Raw genomic sequence first — 6,000 nt, 5'->3', positions numbered from 1 at the left:
ACTCCTTCTTGAAATCCTACTATGCTAAGGATCTCTCTTCTCAAAGGATTAGAGACACCATTGAAGAAAATAGTGCTCTTCTGATGATTTGGAAATAAACCAGAGGTCTCTGAGAAGGATCTAAGGGTTCTATTGACCAAATGGATTGACTGTTTATCTCCATTACAAAAAATAAACATGTCATCAGCAAAACACAAATGGCTCAGCTTAATAGACTTACAACTCTTGTGAAAAGTGAAGCCTGTATCTTCACTAGTATTTCTGTTCATTAATCTGGAGAAATACTCCATGCACATGACAAAGAGCAGAGGGGATATTGGGTCCCCTTGCCTTAGCCCCCTGCCTCCAGCAAAATACCCTGTAATCTCACCATTTATCATTATGGAAAACATGGAAGTCCTAATGCAAGTCATGATCAATCTAGTTAACTTGTCAGGAAATCTCATTCCAATTAAGACTTCTTCTATGAAATCCCAACTCAGAGAGTCATAGGCCTTCTGGATGTCCACCTTAATAGCACAACTATTGCCTTTACCTCTGTGATAATTTCTCACAACCTCATGAGCTAATAAAATGTTATCTGCTATGTTCCTCCCAGGCACAAAAGCAGACTGACAAGGATTTATGATCTTGTTCAAGACTTTGCTAACTCTCTTTGCAATAATCTTGGAGATCCCCTTATATACTACATTGCAACAAGCAATTGTCCTATAATCACCAATGGACTCAGGACAATCCACTTTTGGAATAAGAGTGATTATTGTTGAGTTTGTCTGCTTCAACATAACCCCTGTGTTAAAGAAATCCAGAATTGCTTTAGTTATATCCTCACCTACAATATTCCAGCTCTTTTTAAAAAAAGCACTAGAGTACCCATCTGGACCCGGGGCCTTATCCTCATTAATGGAGAAAATCGCCTCTTTAACTTCCTCCACTGATATCTCTTTGCTTAGATCAAATCTATCTGAGTCATCCAACACAACCCCTTCTGCCAGTAAGGAGGGATCAGAAAACCTTCTATCAGCAGCTTTAGCACCTATAAAATTCTCATAGTGCTTGATTATCTCAGACTTGATGCTATCTTCATCACTACAGACTCTGCCATCTGTCATCTTAATAGAGAGAATCTTCTTCCTAGCTTGCCTTTGCAGTAGACTCCTATGAAAGAACTTGGAGTTATGATCCCCTAGTTTGATCCAGTTAACTCTAGATTTCTGTCTCAGAATGTTCTCTTCCCAAGACATCAGCTTATGCAGGTGAGAACTGACAGCCCTCTCTTCATCATGAAGGATCTCATTAAAAGGGTCCTTTATAAGGTCATTCTGAAGCTTCTCCAATAAGGCTTTTGTAGACATCACTTTAGTAGAAATGTCACTGAACTCTCTTTTATTAAGAGTTCTCAAATCCCTTCTCAGATTCTTCATCTTTTGATACACTCTATACATACTGCTCCCCCTCATATTTCTATTCCAAGCTTGTCTCACAATCTCTTGGAAATTAGTGTGCTTACACCATACATTGAAAAATCTGAAAGGACACTTCCTGTTGCTGACATTATTACCCAGTCTGACTATCAGTGAAGTGTGATCTGAAATACTTGCACTTACATTATCATAATAAGAATCCACCCATTTCTCATTGACAAAAACCCAGTCCAGTTTCCTCCAAATTCTGCTAATCCCTCTTTGATTATTGGTCCAAGTATAATGGCATCCTTGCTTCTTGAGTTCAGTGACATTTGACTGAATAGCCCAATTTCTGAATTCATCACCAGCTCTACTATCAATATCATTCCCACCTAATCTATCATTATTTGACATCACTGCATTAAAATCTCCAGCAATTATCCAGCACTCTCTATTTGTCTCACTAATGGTCTTTAGTTGCTCCCATAGCTCACCTCTCTGCTCAGCTAGATAAGAACCATAAACCACTGTGTACACTACTACTTCATTCCCACACACAATTTTACAATGAATCAACTGATTATGCATAACCATTGGACTCACAGACACCTCTTCTTTATTGAACAAAATCCATATCCTCCCCATAGTTGAACAGGAATAATTATGGATTATATCCCACCCTGGTAATCTTTTCTTAATACTATCCCAAACCTTATCAAAAATACTACTATTAACTCTTGTTTCAACTATACCAAACACCTTCAAACTATTTGACTTTATCAGAGAACACACCTCTGACTGTTTAAGGGACAAGTTTATCCCTCTCACATTCCAGCAACCAATCATTTCAAATATTTTGGTGGCTTAGCAGGCCTCAACCTACCCTCACCAATTACTCCAATCTTACTACTATTTCTATCTTTATGCCCAGTTTCATTAACACCTCCATTCTTCATTTTACTATTAACTCTATCAACATCAGTCAGAGTAGTTTCACTATTATCAGTCAAAGCATTAAAAGGATTAGCAGTTACCTCAATACTAGGTTCTGTGTTCTGTTTCTCCTTCTCCATGTCACTTGTCTTTATTTCCTCTATGACCTGATCCTCTTTCACAGATTCCACTATCTCTGGTTCATCAGTCATATTTTTTGCCGGATTTTCTGGTTTTTCCTCCTCCTTATCTCTCTGCACCACTCTACAGAACTTTTTGGTATGTCCCATTCTCTTGCATTTATCACAAAAGATAGGTTTCCATTCATAAAAGATCTTCTGATTAAAACAATTTCCCATTTCATCCATCATATCCACATTTTCTGGAAAGCAACCTAGAACATCCATCTCAACCAGGATTCTGGCATATCCCAATCTGGTTCTATTTATGGTGCATTGATCACAGAACAATGGTTTTCCACAGATGCTGCCAATCTTACTTAAAATCTCAGCAGACCAAAATTCCCAAGGAAGTCCTGGCAGTTGAATCCATACAGGGACAGTTTTGATTTCTGCTGGATCCATCACCATTCTGGGGTGCCACTTCTTCAATAAGAGAGGTTTCCGATCAAAAGTAAAGGGGCCTGAGCCTAAAACTTTCAAACAATCCTCCTCGGTTTTGAATTCAAATAGAAACATTGCAGCATTAATTCTGATTACATTCAATAGACCAGAATTACCCCATCTGTTCTTGACAAAAGAGGAGATTCTTTCATACTTTGGGAACATACCTAACACACATCCAACTAGAGCATTTTTCCACTTGTATTCTTCTTTTTCTGTATCCTTCGAGTTAAAAGTCACAAACCGATCTCCATCTTTGACTGACGGAGGGATGAATTTCAATTCACTTCCTGCATCTCTCATTCGATTATCCGTAAACAAAGAGCTCCAATTCTTCGTCGCTGGAATCAGAGACTTTGATTCCATAGATACTTCATTAGATTCCTTTTCATCTGTCACCTCTGTAACAGTAGTGGCCTCTGAACTCGAATTAGGGTTCTCAGTTCCCTCCTCTTCAATCTCCTGAACAAATCCCAATTGCTCAAGAGAAACTGAAGATTTTGGATCCAGATCAAAATTCAACTTATCAACAATCTCATCTGACTCCTTCTGAACTTGTATCGCCGGAGTAATAGCCTTTTTCTGAGTTCTCTTCCTCGCCATTGTAGCCAGAACGTGAGCAGAAACGATAACCGTTTTTTACATGCGTTCAGAGAAAGAGAGAGAAAAAGAATTTGTAAAAAAAATTAAGTATGTTTTCATTTTTAACTTGCAATTTTGACCCCAAAAAGAAGAATTTGAAATTTTGCTTAATGCCTTAAAAAGCCCTGATCTTTCATCTCCTTTTTAATCCTACTCTGTCGTTAAAAAATTGTCAATTTTACTCCATATTGCATTTTTTTCATTTCAATAGTACCCTGAAGCATAAAATTGACTTTTATTTATTTGACAAAAATTCAATAATTTTTTTTAAAATGACAAATTTAAAATAAAAAATTAATATAATGTAAAAATGGTCAATTTATAGAATGTTCGCCAAATACAAAAAGGTCAATTAGCTTTAGGGTACAATTAAAATGAAAAAAATGCAAAATAGGATAAAATTGACAGATTTGCAACGTCAAGGTAGGATTGAAAAGGGATGAAAGGTCAGGGTTTTTTAAGACATTAAACCTTGAAATTTTAATTCTCTTGGACGCCAAAATGATGATACAGCAGCCGGATTTTGCCAAGTAACAATCGTTTTCTGCTTGTGTTTTTCTCAAAACGTGTGACTTATGTATAATTTCAACTTACATAGAAATTTTTCGGTCAAATTATACATATATGTCAAGTTTTCAAGTAAAAAAATTAAATAAATTATAGCTACCACATATATACTGAAAAACCTCCCATTGAAACAATGTTAAAGTTTAGTAATCCAACTGCGAAAAAATATATTTAATAATCAAATTATAACAAATCAAAATTTGATCACTAAAATAAAATATCAAAAAAGTGATAGTTTGAGTACTCACAAGGCTAATTATATAAATCCTCTTACTTTAAATACTAGTTTCGCTTTACGTGTTTCATACGTGACTCGTCAAATTATCAAATACTAATATTTAAATAGTAGTTAATTAGTAATAGTTTATTTTTTTAATATTTTAGATGATTGTTTTAATAATTTAATATTTATAATTGATACTCAAATTTTATAATTATTACTGAATTTAAATAGAAAATATCAAATAAAAATAAAAATAATAATTTATTTAGTAGTTAATCTTATTTAGAATTTTACATGATTAAAAATAATAATTAAAATAGTAGTTATTAAATATTTGAAGTAGTTTATTTTAATTAGTACTCTAAACAATTATTTTAGCATAGAAGTTTATTTCAGTTAGTATTCTAATTTTAATAATTATCTTAACATAGTAGTTTATTTTAGTAAGTACTCTAATTTTAATAATTATTTTAATAATTTTTTATTAATAATTATATTTTATAAAGTGAAAAGGATATTAACGTAAATGTGTCTGTCCCTCCACCCTATCTGTGCTTTTATACGTAGTATAGATAAGTAAGGCCCAATATCTTCAAAAAAAACCGATCTTATAATACCTTTTCGATCCTATCCTGACGTTGAAAATTTGTCAATTTTACCATATTTCGCATTTTGCCGTTTCAATTGTATCCTGAAATATTAAAATGACGTCTTTTTCATTTGGAAAAAAAATTCAAAAATGTTCTCCATGTATAATATATATTAATTGAATATGTTTAAAATTTATATAGATTTAGTTAAATTAATCAAGAATTTGAATTAGTTCTAATTTGATTATGGTTTTTAGTTAGTTTTTAAAAATAAAAGACTTATTATTTGTATTTTTTTTGAATGAAAATGAATTTAATTTTATCTTTCAATATGGTTAATTGAATGATTTCATCATTTAAGTAAAACAATTGACAAAAATTAAAAAATTGGGGTACAATTGAAACGATAAAATATGATAAAATTGACAAGTTTTCAACGTTAGGATAGAATCGAAAAAAGGCTAAAAGGTCGGGATTTTTCAAGACTTTTGGACTATGAGTAATTATATTATACTTGTGAGAAGTTTTCATCTAAAACGGCCCTCTCCCTCTATTAATGCTTCTTACAAAAATCTCAATATTTGCTTCGAACTCCATACTTCAAAAATGGAGTAGCAAATTTTGTGAGAGAAACATAAAATATCCGATCTAATTTTTGTGAGAGAGACATATTTATAACCACCAAAATGAAGTAATGCAAAAGTTTAGTATATTAAGTGCAGAATTGTTTTTCTAATAAAAAAACTTGTAGAACCCGAATCTCCCAATACATATATTCTCTCTTACACTTTTAACTTAAGCTCTAACTAAGTTGCATATTTTACTTATAATTTATTTTATTCTTTCCCTTTGAATTTCTCTATTATATTTTGCCGCACGCGTGCACGTACACATGCACACAAACATTCATATACACTGGTCCAAAAAATAATGTCATCATCATATATATGTCCATGGTCACCATATGATTAAATTTACTCATATAAATATTTTATATACTCATTTAATTTAATATC

Source organism: Mercurialis annua, linkage group LG5, assembly GCF_937616625.2.
Source record: "Mercurialis annua linkage group LG5, ddMerAnnu1.2, whole genome shotgun sequence".
NCBI lineage: Eukaryota > Viridiplantae > Streptophyta > Magnoliopsida > Malpighiales > Euphorbiaceae > Mercurialis > Mercurialis annua.
Note: the sequence above shows the minus strand (reverse complement) of the source record.